This window comes from Acomys russatus, chromosome 17 (genome assembly GCF_903995435.1).
Source record: "Acomys russatus chromosome 17, mAcoRus1.1, whole genome shotgun sequence".
Classification (NCBI taxonomy): Eukaryota; Metazoa; Chordata; class Mammalia; order Rodentia; family Muridae; genus Acomys; species Acomys russatus.
Window position 1 is genome coordinate 23,602,124 of NC_067153.1, and position 17,505 is coordinate 23,619,628.

Genomic DNA, 17,505 nt, shown 5'->3' on the forward strand with positions numbered 1-17,505 from the left:
GAAATGGCAGGTAAAGAGATGAACACAAGGTTGGGAAGTCAGAAGTACCAAAATCAGGTGACACATATAGAAAGGAGAGAGAGAATAGGGAAAAGTAACCCACTTTCAAAATAGTTTCTTCTTTTAAGAGGATATTGGAGCACCATCCCAACATGGGAACCATCTGTGTGTTGCCATCCTGAGGAACCAGGTCCCACTAAGTACAGAATTAAAATGAGCAAAAAGAGCAGCAGCCCACCTACCCCCCACCCCACCCCCAGTGACTGCCTGCCCTCTGGATGGATCTCCAGCTGAACTGTTGCCATCTCTAAGGAAATCTTCAGCAGGAAAAGAGGTAGGGCATCCAAGGCTTAAATGAGAAAACTCTGAAGCATCAATGACTCCCATCTGAGATCTGATTTCAAGCACTCCCCTTGCCTCGTGTCATTGATTGAGCCAATATCAAGGGTGTTGCAATCTCTACTGCAAAATGATAGTGAAGAGAATGGTACCAGCTTGTGAAGCAAACCCTCATAAATCCTGAAGTCTCAGGATGTTGAAAAGAGGCTAGGAGTCCACCCCCAAGGGTCATACCACACTGAAACTGACTGCCGTTCACATTAATACTCAAATGAGATCTCAAAGTTCTTGCAAACAAGCAATGTTGCCCTGGCTGTGTGAAGAATGAGCTGTGAAGCCTCAGCAGACCCACATCTGCTTCTTTGTGTTTTAAATGAATGTGGGTTAAATCATATGATCTTAAAGGTCTCCATTAAATACTAGCTGTTAAGCCAGGAAATCAGGCTTTCAGAGAACAAGTAATTAAGCAATAACTATAGGGTTAAAGCAAAGAACTGTGCTATTCGTTACCCAAACCCCTAGAGAAACCTACTTCCAACTATTGCAGGCCATATCTCACTCAAAAATAAGATGCAACACTCTCTGTGTAGGACAACTTGGGTATAAGACATCCAGGCATTGTCCCAAGAAGTCTTCAGATGACTGTCTTGGATAATGTGCAGAATGTGGGATAGTAAAGAACTGAAGGGAAAGAATCAGATATGGGATTCCAAGCGATGTGGACCTTGTTTAGAAGCCGGAGTAATCGAGTCAGGGAACTGGACCGATTTCTTAACCAGGAAGACCAAGCTTCTCGCCCCACTACAGCAGGAGAACTCCACAATTCAACACAAATAAACTACAGAAAACCTGCTCACCCCTGAACATGGGAAGACCACAGACCCCCTGCAGAGCAGACCATCACAGCAGCGGTGGCAGGTGAGGCAGGCGGCTGGGAACTGCCACAGAGGTGATTGGTGCAGTGTCCGGAAGAACTGAAAAATACCTGGTGAGTGGAGTCCGCACAGTGTAGACCACAGACAGATTTGGCCTCTGGGCATCCAACAGCCCACGGAAGACCGAAACCCAGTCCCAAGACTCTGGACTACGGAATCCACCTGCAAACTAGAAACTGCAGCCATATTCTAAGGAACTCGGTATATGTATATTCACTCCCAGCAGTGAAACACCAGAGCTCCTAGCCTAGGGAAATCGCAGGGAAACTGGTGGGTCAGTCTTGAGACCACACACACATAGCCACCCTGCATGCCTCCCTTGCACTCTTTGTCTCCATCCCTAACTGATCTGTGGGCCCACTGGTCCAGGGGAAACGAAGAGGGAGGATAAAGGCCCACAAGTCAAAAGAGGGAACCAGAGCCCACACAGGTGCAATCTGGACAGATCTGGCTGGAGCCAGGCAGCCAGCCTCAGTGGACCAAGCCTGCAAAATTGGGCTGATAGAACCCAGCCAGGACAGTTCTCGTGGCCCAGCAGGGACTCCCACACTCATGGGAGAAGCTGGACTGCCCTGAGGGGTCTGGAAAGAGGTCTGAATTGCAGCCACAGCTCAGTGGGACTGAACTGCCAAAGGTGCGCAACCTAGATTGGTCCGCTATATAGACTGGTCCCAGCAAGAACCTAACTGTGAGCCACAGGGGTCTGGGCCTGGACAATTAGGCAGCTAAAGCCTGTTCCCGGACAGTCCCCACAGCCTGGCAAAGACTCCAACACTCCTGGGAGAAACTGGACTGCCCTGAGGGGTCTGGAAGGGAGTCTGAATTGTGGCCACAACTCAGTGGGACTGAAATGCCAATGGTGTGCAACCTAGACTGGTCTGCTATATAGACTGGTCCCAGCAAGAACCTGACTGGGAGCCACAGCAGTCTGGACCTTGACAATAGGGCAGTTAAAACCTGGCCTGGCCAGTTACCACAGCTTGGCAGGGTCTCCCACAAGCTTGGGAGAGGCTGGACTGCCCCAAAGATTCAAGACAGAAAATTAAACAGCGGCTGCCAACACAGCTGGTATGAATCACCTCAGGAGCATGAACAGAATCAGGCAGAACCCTACCTCTGCTGACCCATTCAGGAGCTTAAGATGTATAACAAAGTCTCCTGGAGCAGAAACCAGGTCACCTGCTGGCTCCAGGGAAGAACCCTGATCCCCACAGGCAAGGGCATGTGACCTATAATCACTCATCAACTATCCACTCTCAACGACCAGTGAAGGACACCAGAAGCTATCACCCAACATCAGAGATATCAAGATGACTAAAGGACAGCATAAGAAGGCAAACAACAAAAATCCAAAACAACTCGGCATCTTCAGATTCCAGCTACCCCAAAGAAAGCAACCCTGAGAACTCAAACACAATCAAAATACAAGAAAATGACCTAAACCCTTACTAATGAAGATAATAATGGAGGAAAGAATAAAATCCATAATCAAATGCAAGAAGATGCAGGCAAACAGGTGGAAGACATAAAAGAGGCCTATAGAGAGGCACTGGAAATTTTTCAGGAAAATGCAAACAACCAGATAGAGGAAATCAATAATACAGTTCAAGATCTGAAGATGAAAATGGAAACAGTGATAAAAGCACGGACAAAAGAAAAACGGGAACAAGAGACCTTAGAGAAGAAAATAAGCAACACAGAGGTGAGCTTCTCCAGGAGGATCCAAGAAATGGAGGCACGAATTGCAGGACTAGAAGATACAAAGCAGGCATCAAAGAAAATCCTAAATCTGAAAAATTCCAGACACAAAATATCCAAGAAATCAAGGACATCATGAAAAGACAAAACCTGAGACTAATAGGCATCAAGGAAAGAGAAGACATCTGACTCCCAGGCCCAGAAAATACCTTCAACAAAATCATAGAAGAAAATTTCCCCAATTTGAAGACGGAGATGCATATAAACATACAAGAGGCCTTCAGAAGACCAAATAGGATAGAACCGAAAAGAAAATCTTCTTGCCACATAGTAATAAAAACAAAAAATATACAGAACAAAAAATATTAAAAGTTGCAAGAGAAAAAGGCTGAGTAATATACAATGGCAAACTATCAGAATTACACCTGACTTCTCAGCAGAGACCAAAAAAGCCAGATTGAAATAATACCTTGTAACCTATCAGATCACCATGGTCTAAGGCTGGACTTTACCAACAACAGAAATAACAAAAAGCCTACACCTACATGGAAACTAAACAACTCTCTACTTAATGACACCTGGATCAGGGAAGAAATAATGAAAGAAATTAAGGACTTCCTGAAATTCAATGAAAATGAAGGAACAACATACCCAAATTTGTGGGATACATTGAAAGCAGTGCTAAGAGGAAAATTCATAGCACTAAGTGCCTTTAAAAAGAAATTGGAAACATCCCACATAAGCAACTTAACGACACAGCTGGAAGCCCTAGGAAAAAATGAAGTAAAAACGCCCAAGAGAAGTAGACATCTGGAAATAATCAATTACAAACAAAGAAAACAATCAAGAACCAACAACACCAAGAGCTGGTTCTTTGAGAAAATCAACAAGATAGACAAACCATTAGCCAAACTAACTAAAAAGCAGAGAGACAGTATCTAAATCAACAAAATCAGAAATGAAGAGGGAGACATAACAACAGGCACTTGAAGAAATACAAAGAATCATAAGATCCTATTTTAAAGGCATATATGCCACAAAATTTGAAAATCTAAGGGAAATGTACAATTTTCTTGATCGATTCCACTAGCCAAAATTGAATCAAGACCAGATAAAAAAAAATTAAATAGTTCTATTTCTACTACAGAAATAGAAGCAATCATTGATAGTCTCACAACAACAACAACAACAACAAAGCCCAGGGCCAGATGGTTTCAGTACAAAATTCTACCAGACCTTCAAAGAAGAAATAACACAAATACTGTTCAAGCTAGTCCAAAAGATAGAAACAGATGGAACATTACCGGATTCATTCTATGTGGCCACAGTCATGTTGATACCTAAACCCCACAAAGACCCCACAAAAAAAGACAATTTCACACCAATTTCTCTTATGAACAGTGATGCAAAAATACTCACAAAGTGAATCACAGGCCCTAACACCTTTTTTGGCTTATACAGGCACCCACATGGACACACACACACACACACACACACACACACCCACACACACACAAACACAAACACACACTAAATGGAATCATCTTACTGTATTTATATGTACATAAAGATATGTGCATATGTAACAATGATTATAGAAGTATTGAATTTGAGAAGGAATAGGTGAACATGGAAGATGTTGGTGGGTTTGGGAGAGAGGTAAATATATTATTCGTGTAAGAAATTCTCCAAAAATGTTTTTAATGTTTTATTTTAAATTTTTCTAAAAAGAGATCTGGTGTATTGAGTAGGATTCAGATATAACTGTCCATTGGTTATATTCTAAGTAAGATGGATGACTATGCTTGGATAATGTATCTGATATACAACAGGATCTCAGCCAGTACTGAAGCCACTGTTGGAACCTGACAACACTTATGTAGGCAAGGCATCAATAGTCTTGCTGGGGGGGGGGGGGAGGGAAAGGAAGGGATTCAATGCCAGCAGTGTGACTGGGGTGAAAGCCAAGACTCTGGGCTTTGCAAATACAACAAATGAGAAGTGACAAGTAAAGGAGAGCTCTTAAGTCAGGATCACAGCAACGAGGTAATTTTCTGCTGACCCTGCCGACGCCTTACCAGCCTCCATGGGTACATAGGATTAAAATGGAATGTGCTGTTGTTCAGTAATATTTAAGTAAGTTTTAAAATGAGGCTAGGTAGTTCATTTATGGCTTACTTTCTAATTTTGGATACATTATCATCTCTTATCTACTATGAACCTTATTAGATATTTACCTTATAGCACTTCAACTATCACAGAATTATAAATCATGGCCACCATCTATGTCATTTCCTGGACACTGCTAAGTATCATATTGTCTTTTGTAAATCTCAAAATAAAGCTATAAAGATGAAAACTGTATTCATTACCTTTTTGTTCCTATAGGTCACGCTTTCAGAAGTTGTAGTCCATTATCATGTGGTCTGGTCACTCTGGGTTGATAGTAAGGTCTATGGTAAAAAAAAAAAAAAAAGAAACACTTAACTAACTAAATAACAGCATATTACTCAAAATACACTCCTTTTACTATAGGACTCCTTTATTTAACATTATCCTACTACTTTCTATAATAAGCATTCTGAAAATAATACAAATGAATGTAAGTTCATTAATCATCTATATCTGTGATGTTCCTCTAAAAATAAAAGACATGTGAAGCTGTTTGAGGGTTCCCAGTGATTTTAATACGCAAATATCCACTGCCAGTAAAGGAAAGGAGCTCAAAAATGCAAGCCAAAGTTCTCATTCAACACGGTCCTGCATTAGACCCTTCATTGGCCAAAACCAGTGTGATCTGATTGAAGTGGACAATAAGAAATATAGGAATGGTTTAATGCCTCATGTAAGTGGACAGGAAACAGTTCATTCTGAATCTGTACTTTACTTCAAAGAATGGGTTGTCAATCAGAGTCTAACTCGAGAGCCATGAAAGGAAGCTGAAATGCCATCTCTACAAATCTGCAGAAACTGACATGTCGTTTGAGAACAATCATCATAGCACAAATCCCAAAAGATCTAAGAGCCAGAAATGGAAATCTGAATGTCACAGGGACATTCACACTCTGTAAAAGTCGTCTCTAAAAAACCCGGTCCCAGATGACAGAGAGAGACTTGAAAAGGTGAAGGTCACACTTCAACTCTCCACAATCTTTATTTTCAAGACGTGAAAGGTGAAAGTTGAGCAGGACACAGAAGCTTAGGGAAGGGACTAGAGTTCTCTCCAGATCTACTTGTCCTTGAACCAGTAGTTCTCAACTTGTGGCTTTCAACTTCTGCAGGAGTTGTACATCAGATATTTATATTATGATTCATAACAGTAGATAAATTGCAGATATGAAATAGCAATGAAATACTTTTATGGTTGCGGGGGATCACCACAGCATAAGGAACTGTATTAAAGTGTCACAGTATTAGAAAGTTTGTAAACCACTGCCTTACATCCACAAAGTGCAGGGTGAAGAGAGCCGTGGGAATATACTAGGAATTTAGCTGAAAAAGAAATGCTTTAAATAGGAGAGTGTCCTACTAGCCCAGGAGGCTCCAATGACCAGTATTTCCGAACTATTGATGCCAAGAAGTAAAAACAAAAACAGAAGATATAGCTTTAATCCACAAGCAAGTTCCTGGAAATTAAGAAGAGAGAGAGGAGAGAGAGAGAGAGAGAGAGAGAGAGAGAGAGAGAGAGAGAGAGAGAGAGAGCTTTCTCTTCACAGATTCTGATAATGGTAGCTGTACTTTCAAATCCATAGGATGTTGGGACTGTTTATCTTCTCTACTTGGTTCTTCAATCTTTAAAATGCAAAAGCTACCAAGAATCACAAATCTCCACGGAGATGATGAAACTGATATGAAATAGGGCACATAAAAGTACTCTGTAAAATAGCATTGTTCTCAGACATACTCCTCTATTCATATGGCCTTTCTCCCTTAAGAATTATGGGTTGGGCAGGAGAGACAGCTCAGTCAGTAGGCTGCTTGCAAGGCAAGTGTGAGGACCACTGTTTAATGTCCAGAACCACGTCATAATCGAGCTGGCATGGTACCATGCACATGTCATCCCAGCACTGAGAAGGCAAACACATGTGGAGCTGTATGGGCTCACTGGCCAGTCAGCCTACCCCACTTGGCACATTCCAGACCACTTAGAGACTATACCTCAAAAAGAGGTGTGGGGACGAAAACCCAAAGTTGTCTTTATGTAGGAGTATGGCCATCACCATCAAAATGGGCCAAATTCAAACAGTTTAACAATATATTCTCCTGAAGGGGAGACTGGAAGCCCACAGAGCCTGCTAAGGATCACTGTGCTTTCCTAGCACCATTCAGTATCCTCAGAGGTGTGTGTGTGTGTGTGTGTGTGTGTGTGTGTGTGTGTGTGTGTGTGTGTAATTCATATCTGTTTCCAACCAAGTCAGCTATTCACAAGTAGAAAGGCATAAATTTACAGCACCCCAATTTTCCTCGTTTCTCAAAATACTCATGACTCTGTGGAGGCTGAAAGTATTTACACTATTCTGAGCATTAGTGGCTGTATATTATTCCTCTTTTAAAGAGTCAGCAACCATGATGTTAAGGGAAAGTATATAAGCTTCGTAGTCATGAAGGGCAAATGCCTTAGTTAGGGAATATGTATTGCAGACGTGGCATTGAGTAGAGAATTAAATGCCTAAAGCATTGTCATTCGCAAGATATTTAAGAGAGCTCTGTGTAATCATGAGAAGAAATCCGCAAATGTTATAGCTTTTTCCAGTATGGGCTCACCTGCAGGGTAGTATGTGTTAAATCTGTCCAAAGGTATTAATCTGCTCACACACATTTTCTCATGTACATAACAATAACATAAGTTGGTGCACCACTAATTACCTCAGATCTGGCTTTCCCCCATTACTGTCCACTGACTTCCTGGTATGTGAAACAACGTCCATTACACATCATATGCTTAAATGCCATTGGGTTCTCCCTCTAGGTGCTGTAGTGGGATTTGTGAAGCCCAGAGTACAGAGATGTCTCCTCAGCATTTGCAAATTTGCTCAGAGCACTCTCCTCACTCTCCTTGCTCTCTGGTTTTTTGAGACAGGATTTCTTTGTGTAGCCTTAGCTGTCATGGACTCACTTTGTATACAAGGCTGGCCTCGAACTCACAGGGATCCGCCTGCCTCTGCCTCTCTAGTGCTGTGATTAAAATCATGCACTACCACTGCCCAGTTCAAGACTGGGGTTTTCATCAGCTATGATGTTGGCAAATTTATACATAGCAATTCTCGACTTTTCCAGTCAGATCATGCCTGCTTTTTGAGGACCAATTTTCAAATATTTTACACCATGGCACTTGTTGCTGCGAACAGCTTTCTGTACCCACACTGACCTTCAATGCTCACTCCCTCATCTACCAGTCTCCCTGGCTTTATGATCAATAAACAAGCCTTTGGTATAGCCACTCTGCTGTCTTCAAACACCTGCTGCATCCAAACTAAAGATCTCGATGTTTTGCAAACTGCAAGGCGTCACTCACTTTCCTAGATTCTTGCTTCTTGTTGTCAACATAAAACATCAATAACTCATATTTGTTTCACAAAGTTGTATATAATGGAGACACACATACACTATTCTTTGATAAAACACCATAGGCCACCTGGCCTTTTCTAACCCTTTTCCCAACATGCCTTAGTAACTCAATTTCCACTGTTTAATAATTTTAAACTTGAAAAACTGAATTTTATTTCTCTTTATAAAATTCATGCTACCTCAAGGTACATTACCTTCATTGGTTTTCTTTGCCCAGCTTGTCCCTCACAATCTCTCACAGTAATTGTTTTTGAATTTCTTTCTTTCTCTGTTTCTATCTCTATTTCTCTCTCCGTATGTCTGTCTTTCTCTTTCACACATTATCTCTATGTCTCTGTCTCACTGACTCTCCTGTCTCTCCATCCCCCCACCTCCCCAATACACACACACACACCACACACCACACACACACACACACACACACACACTTCTTTCTTTTCTTTATTTTAATAATCTAACTCTCAGCTTTCCTATATTTCTCTGGCTTCCCTCATCAAGTGAGTCTGATTTTCTTTATGGATCCAATAGCTAGTTCAATCTCTTGATACAAATGAAAATTCTGGACTTTATGTATCTTTCTACAGTAGCCTTCCTTTTCCTGAATTGTATCTGTTTCTTTGGGAATGATGTTTTGGTTTTTTCTCCTTCCTCTCCTGAGGTTCTATCAAGTATACAGGGTACTTCATGGCTCTCAGTTCACAGTTAAGGTTGGGAAAATATAACAACTAGATGGCACCTTCATGTCCCTAGGTGAAGCTTACAGGTAAGCAGTCACTTCTCTTAAGGATACCTGACACTGGGATAGCAATCTTCACTACTGGATCCTTAAGTGTCAGAACATAAAGATGCCAATGATTATGGTATCTCTAAAGGTTCATGTTTGTTGGCTTGATTGACCTTTTTGCTTGTTTGTTTCTTTTTACTGAACAGAAAATGCATAACTGTGATGTTCCCTCCTCAGAAAGGGGAGTATAGCGAGAACAACTGTTTCACACAGGAACTTGCTTTGAAGCACCCACCCACGGCCACAGGCCTGTCCTGTCTCTGTCAGATCGGCATCCTTCTTGGCCAGAGCCTACCTTTGTGGCCCACTTTCCCATTTACTCTTACCTTAAAGAAATCTGTTGAAAATCTCCATCTGCTAATGGAACTCTTTCTGTTCTCTTTCTCTTAAGAGCCTATGTCTCTTCTGTTCCTTTCTCGTTTTAAAAAAGTCTTAGGAGAGAAAGCTAGATACAAGGTCAGTCTACAGTTTGACCAGAGTTTCCTTTCTCAGTTTTAAACTTTGTACATTAAGGAAGGGAAAAGAATAAACTGTAAAATATACTAAAGTGTGTAACTGTAGAGATCTTTTCTTCCCAAAATAACTTTGTAATTTTACCTGCAAACCTGAAGCACAGGCCTACCTCTGTTTTTTATAGGTTCTACAGCAGTGATTCTCAACCTATGGGGAGTTACAACCCCCTTTTGGGGATTGAACAGCCCTTTCAGGGGTGTCACATATCAAATATCTTGCATATCTGATATTTATATTATGAGTCATAACAGTAGAAAAATTCAAGTTATAAAAGCAACAGAAATATGTTTAGAGAGGAGGTGTCACCACAACACGGGGAACAGTATCAAAGGGTCGGAGCATTAGGAAGGCTGAGAACCACTGCTTAGAGCCTCACCTAGTATTTATTGATACTCTCATTTGCTATAATGGAAGTCATCTTGCTTTAGCAGACAGGGTCTTTGACACAGACATGACAGAAACAGAACCAAATCAGCTATGCAACAATACAGGCAAGGCTTTAATCTTGTCTATGATTCCTAAGAAGAGGTTGGTCCTGACCCAAGAGGACACCTGGCACTCTGCATTAAGAAAGTGGGTTTTTCCTAGTTTGTGGGAGGAGTCACCATCTTGCTTGAAGGACTTTATATGGATTTTAGCTACAGAAACAACACAGGGATAAGTTGGGGAGATGATTAAGTCTGTATAAATGCTGCTTGGTAACCCAAGTTCCAGACCAGAACCCACATAAAAGCCAGGTGTTATGGCACACTTGAGATCCTAGTGCTGTGAGGGGAGAGACAAGTAGATCCCTGGAGCTGTATATCAACAAGCTCAGCCTAACCAGTGAATGGCAAGCAAAAGGAGAGATGGTCTCAAAAAACATGGTGGACAGCACTCCTAAAGAATGAGGACTGAGGTTGACTTCAGGCCTGCACTTGCATATTCACATGCACGTATGTGTACCACATCAACACACACACACACACACACACACACACACACACACACACACACATGTGGCAGGAGAAAGCATGTGCCTGCTTTTAAAGAGTAACAAGTTAAGTGCCTATGAGTTCATCTGCTGTCCATCTCCTGTTGCTGGTGGATGTCTCAGACCCATCAATCGGAATACACTCAATATCTGTCACAACTGATGAAGGCAACCACTTTTTGTTAATATTACTTTGTTATAAAAGCATCACATTTTTATTTTAAAACCTACTTACACTTCAGTCCCTACTTCCATAAAACTTTAGACAGCATCTGTTTACACCCATGATGCTGTTCCCAAGACCAGGATGTGATTGTCAGGGCTCAATGCAAAATGATAATGCATGCCTCCTGAATTAGCATTCAGCATTTAAAGATAACATATATTTTAAATTTTTTTATTATTATTCTTGTTACATCTCAATGGTTATCCCATCCCTTGTATCCTCCCATTCTTCCCTCCCTCCCATTTTCCCCTTTTTCCCTCCCCTATGACTGTTCCTGAGGGGGATTTCCTCCCCCTGTATATGCTCATAGGATATCAAGAAGAGACTTGATATCCTAAGATAACAAATTTTTAAGCACGGGTCCCTTCTAACTGTACTGTCTTGCAAGACTGCACATGTCCCAGAAGCATTAAGCTAGCCCACTGAATGTATCAGTTCACTCTACATTCAAGAAAAATCTGGCTATCTGATGCAAAAATAGAGTTTTTTAATAGTCTTAAGGTGCATGACTGTGTGATAGGAATATTTGGATCTGGTCATTTCTGTGGAGTGGTTCTTCTTACATGAACAGTCTTTGTTCTTGACACTGTGTCAGCCATATATCAGAGCCTGTGGCTCCACCTGCCTGAATCTGCTGTCATCTCCTTTCTCTTTCTCAGGCATTTGATCTACATGACAGCCTGAAGGCTTTCCTACCTACTCCTGTTTCCAAATCCTTTCATCTTACACAGACATTGCCTCCTTCCTGCTTCACCATAAGCTGTTTGGTCCCTAATCTTATTTTAGCATCTACTTCCCCAAGGATTCAATGGATTTCACAGTGTCTTTTGATCCCATATTATGTAAGATAATGAAACGTCTCTCCTTATAGCACATTCTATGTCACTTCCTCCTGAGTCTCTCACGCCACTTTTGATTTCCATCTAAAGCACAATTATTTCCATATTGGCAGTGCTTATCTGCAGTCATCCCCCAAAAAGTATATTTAACATTTTTCCTTTGATTCTATAAAATATCTGAGGTACATATTCTAAAAGCTGAGTAATAATAGCAGCCTTTGCTAACCTATGATCATGTAGTGATATGTATTTTTAAGACAATGTTATGGTTTAATCTTTAAACAACCAATCGGCTTTTAAGTCTCTTTCCAATGGGAAATGCACATCACAATGATGAACCACATCTCACTGCACACTAGTTCATTTCATCAGGGGACTTGCCTTAAATGCAATGTGTTTTGATTGAAGTTTCTCATGTTCCTTTTTTATCTTATTGACAAAATGATTACTCCTTGCCACTAAGATAAGACAACTTGGACTAACTCAGAGCCACTTTCTAAACTTTCAATAGTGTTAAAGTTTTTGGGATTTGGGGATTTCTTCTCATTAGTCTGTTGAATTCAGACATTCCTTGCATCTTTTATCTTGTGTTTTGTCGTGGGAGGGGGGGGCATCCTTTTGTTGTTGTTGTATGCAAATGCTTATCTTTGTTCACTGGAGAATAAACTTTAATGATATATTGAAAACATTTTATATTTTCAAGATCATGAAAATCTGAATTATCTTCTCATTGCTCTCACACTTCAATAATTTAGCTGGACAGGGAACAACTAGTAACTTCTTTAGAGAACATAAAATAACCATCTTACCTCAGTTTTGTCATTTGAAGGGGCATCTAATATTAACAATATTATGTACTTCAAGAGAATGTAGAATCCAGTCATGGCAGCACATGAAAGTAACCACAGAACTTGAGAGGCTAAGGGAGGAGGATCTCAAGGTTGAGGCCAGACAGGCTACATAATGAGATACCATGTCCAAAAACTGAAGGGGAGAGATTGATTGTTGGAAAGATATGCAATGTCTTCATGTCAGTAATATGCACTAGCATTTCCTCTCCGAACTCCACAGGTTCCCTGTTCTGTCTTCTAGCACCCAAATGTCACTATGGGTTTTAATCCTTTAGGAGGTATTTTATTTTATCCCTGAAAGCCCTAGGGCTATCTTTATCTTTGGGTCTATGAAAGTTTGCAAGGGCTTATCTAGGCACAGGTTTCTCTCGCAGGATATTTTATCACACTGTGGACCTGGATATTGTGCGCTGGAATAATGTGTTTCTTGTTGTGATGTGCTTCAACCCTAGCACACACCTTTAACCCAACGGCTTTCTTTAAACAGGATTAAATAAAGGTAGCCCTAGGTCAAGAAGTGGAGCAAAGAACCAGGTGACAGGAAGTGAACATGTGAAAAAAAAACATAGAGAGTGAGAGGAGGTCTGGAGGGTAGAGAAATGCATAGGAAGTAGAAAAGAGAAACATTCACTTTGAAGAGTTTTTAAAACAATATGGTGAAGGAGAAGGGTTTTTTTTTGCTTCTGGACATCAGCTGAGTAGGAAAGTCTGTTGGGTGCCTTCTCTGCCTCTCTTTTCACCCGAGTCTTCATTGGTATAATTAAAAGAGTAAGATTTTGTTTAAAAACAACAGGTTTCTTTGTAAGTCTTTGACTATGGCATACGTGAATTTGTTTAGTTTTAGGACTCATTAATCTGGTTTTCTAAAATAATTTCCTTTCTCTTTTTTTTTTCTCAGTTTATTTTGAAATCTTGCTAATCAAATATCAGATATCTCCTAGAACTTGTACGTCTCTAACTTTGTTCTTAATATTTTTCCTCACTCTTTTATTTTACTCTAGGTCCTGGGAGATTTTCTCAATATTCCAGGCCTAGTATTGAATATTTTAGTTTGGAAATTAGATTTTAACTTTCTAAGAAATTTTTTTCAGTCTCAGAATGTTCCAATTTCCCAGAAGCATATTCTTATTTTATGAAAGCAATATCTTCTAGACCCTCTCTACAAATCGCATTTGGAATCCGTTCAGTTGTAATTGCTCCCTTCTGTATGAGCCAGCTCCGGCTTCCACAAAAGCACAAGCCAGGTAGCTTGAACAGCAGCCACCTATTCTCTCTCGGTTCTTCCTTATGAATATTTTGATGCCTTCCTCTTTTCATTCTGGCTCTCTATTAGCGCCTGTATATTTTATATTCTTTCTCACCCTTTGAAACCGCTCTAATGAAATATGAGATGCTATTACCCCTGTGTGTCTGTATGCCATCCTGAACAGGAAGCCTGGCCTTCTCATCGATTGTTCACATAATGTGTCGTTTCTACACTTTGAAGATTTTTCAGCTCAGGTGTTTCGGGACAAAAGTCCACAGATATTTCCTTGCTCAAAACTTTACATTTAAAGTTTCGCAACCCACGAGCACAGCAGATGGTTATGACATCCCAAGCACTGAAGATTAACTCACAGACACGAAGGCAGGGTTACACAAGCTACGCAGTGACCCCACTTCTTCTAGGAGCCAATTCTTATGACAGAGGAATTTCTCCATCCTGGTTTGAGGTTAATTTAAGTAAAATGTCATGTCGTTGGCTTTGTTTTATATCTGTCTAAAATTGCCACAAAATTGCTTTCAACTTATCGTTGCACTTCAGTTGAGTCAGAATGGCCAGAAAGCCGTGATCAGAAACATGTGGGGGGGGGGGCGGGGGGAAATAGGATTCAACAAATAATTAGCTGTTCGCTGACAGCGGAGACAATATAGCCCTTGTTTGTTTGTTTTCCTTCTTTTTTCTTCTGTTTGCTTTTTTATTAAGTCTGTTTATTTTTAATTTATTCACTTTACATCCCAATTGTAACCCCCTTCCTCATCTCCTCTTTGTCCCACGCTCGCTCCCTCTTCTCCTCTACCCCTTTCCGCTAGTCCTCAGAACGGGGGAGCCATCCTGCCCTACCATCTGACCCCAGCCTATCAAGTCTAGTCAGGATTTCCTGCATCCTCTTCCTCTGTGTGCTGCCATGGCCGCCCAACCAGGAGGAAGTGATGAATGAGTGAGCAACAGGCTCCATGTCAGAGGCAGCCCCTACTCCCTATATGATAGGACTGAAATGGAGACCGTGCTTCCTACTGACAACATCTGAGCAGCGGTTCTAGAGCCTCTCCATGCATGGTCCTTAGTTGGTGCATCAGTCTCTATAAGTCACCGTGGGCCCAGATTTGTTGACTCTGTTGTTCTCCTTGTGGAGCTCCTATCCCCTTCAGGCTCTTCTATTGCTCAACCCTTCCCTAAGTCACCCTACACCCTGCCTCAAAGTTTTGCTGTCTTAGCATCTGCTTCAATGCCCTGATGAGTAGATTATTTCAGAGGACCTCTATGTGGGCTCCCACCCTGTTGCCTCTTTTCAAGCACTTCCAGTGTCTACCTTACTTGCCCCTCTGAATGAGCTTTAAACGTCTTCCCTAGGGTCCTCCTTGTTATTTAGCATCTTTAGGTCTGTCGATTGGAGTGTGGCTATCCTGTATTATATGGATAATATATGATTATAAGGGAGTATATATCATGCATGTCTTTCTGGGTCTGGGTTACCTGACTCAAGATGATCTTTTCTAGTTCCACCCATTTGCCTGCAAATTTCAAGATTTCTTTGATTTTAATTACTGATACTGATACTATGTAAATGTATCACAATTTCTTTATCCATTCTTCCGTTCAGGGACATCTAAGTTGTTTCCAGAGTCCGGCTATTATGAATAAAGCTGCTATGAACATAGCTGGGCAAATGTCCCTGTTGCATGGTGAAGCATCTTTGGTTATATGCCCAGAAATGGTTTAGCTGGACCTTGAGGTATTGCTATTCCCAATTTTCTGAGAAAGCAATGGATCAATTTCCAAAGTGGTTATACAAGTTTGCACTCCCACCAGCAATGGAGGAGTGTTCCCCTTTTACCAAATCCAGACCGCCATGTGCTGTCACTTGAATTTTTAATCTTAGCCATTCTCATGAGTATAAGACAGAATCTCAGAGTGGTTTTGATTTGCATTTCCCTGATGACTAAGGACGTCAAGCATTTCCTTAGGCTTTTTTTCTTTGGTTTTGCCATTCTATATTACTCTGTTGAGAATTCTCTGTTTAGCTCTGTACCCCCATTTTTAATTGGATTCTTAGGTTTGTTGGTGTTTAACTTCTTGAGTTCTTTATATATTTTGGATGTTAGCCTTCTGTAGGACATAGGGTTTTCCCAGTTCGTGAGCTGTCGTTTTGTTCTGTTGACAGTATCCTTTGCTTTACAGTTTGAAAAGGTTTCATTTATTAATTTTGATCTTAGAGCCTGAGCTGTTGGTGTTCTGTTCAAGAAGTTGTCTCCTATGCCCATAAGTTCAAGGCTCTTCCCCACTTTTTCTTCTAACAGATTTATTGTGTCTGGTTTTGTGCTGAGGTCTTTAATCTGCTTGAACTTGAGTTTTGTGCAGGATGATAAGTATAGTTCTATTTGCATTTTTCTGCATGTAAACATTCCATTGCACAAGCACCATTTGTTGAAGATGCTGTCTTGTTTCCATTGTATGTATTTGGCTTCTTTGTCAAAAATAAAGAGTCCATAGGTGTGCAGGTTTATTTCTAGGTCTTCTACTCAATACTGTTGATCCACCTGTCTGTTTCTATGACAGCACCAGGCTGTTTTTATTACGGTTTCTCTATAGTGAAGTTTGAGATCAGGGATGGCGATGCCTCCATAAGATCTTTTATTGTATAGGATTGTCTTAGCTATTCAGGGTTTCTGTTTTTCCATCTGAAGTTGAGAATTGTTCTTTCAAGGTCCGTAAAGGATTATATTCTAATTTTGATGGGGATTTCATTGAATCAGTAGATTGCTTTTGGTAAGATGGACAGTTTTACTATGTTAATCCTACCAATCCATGAGCATGAGAGATCTTCTCATCTTCCGATATCTTCTTCAATTTCTTTCTTCAGAGTCTTGAAGGTTTTCATACAAATCTTTCACTTGCTTGGTTAGAGTTACACCAAGACACTTTATGGGTTTTGTGGCTATCGTAAATGGTGTTGTTTCCCTAATTTCTTGCTCGGCCATTTTGTCTTTTGTATACAGGAGAGCTGATGATTTTTTTGAGTGGAGATGTTTATCAGTGGCAGGAGTTCTCTGGTAGAATTTGGGAGGTCATTTATGTATACTATCATATCATCCGAGAATAGGGATAATTTGACTTCTTCATTTCGAATTTGTATCCCCTTTATGTACTTTAGTTGTCGTATTGCTATAGTTTGGACTTTAAGTACTATATTGAAGAGATACAGAGAGAGCGGACAGCTTGGTGATGACCCTGATTTCAGTGGAATTGAGTTAAGTTTGTCTCTGTTTAGTTTGATGTTGGCTATAGGCTTGCTGTATATTGCTTTTACTATGTTTAGGCATGTGTCTTGTATCTCTGATCTCTCCAAGACTTTTAACATGAGTGGGTGTGGCATTTTGTCAAATGCTTTTTCAACATTTAAGGAGATGTGGTGTTTTTTTTTTTCTTTCAGTTTGTTTATATGGTGGATTACATTGATGGACTTCCATATATTGAACCACCCCTGCATGCCTGGAATGAAGCCTATTTGGTCATAG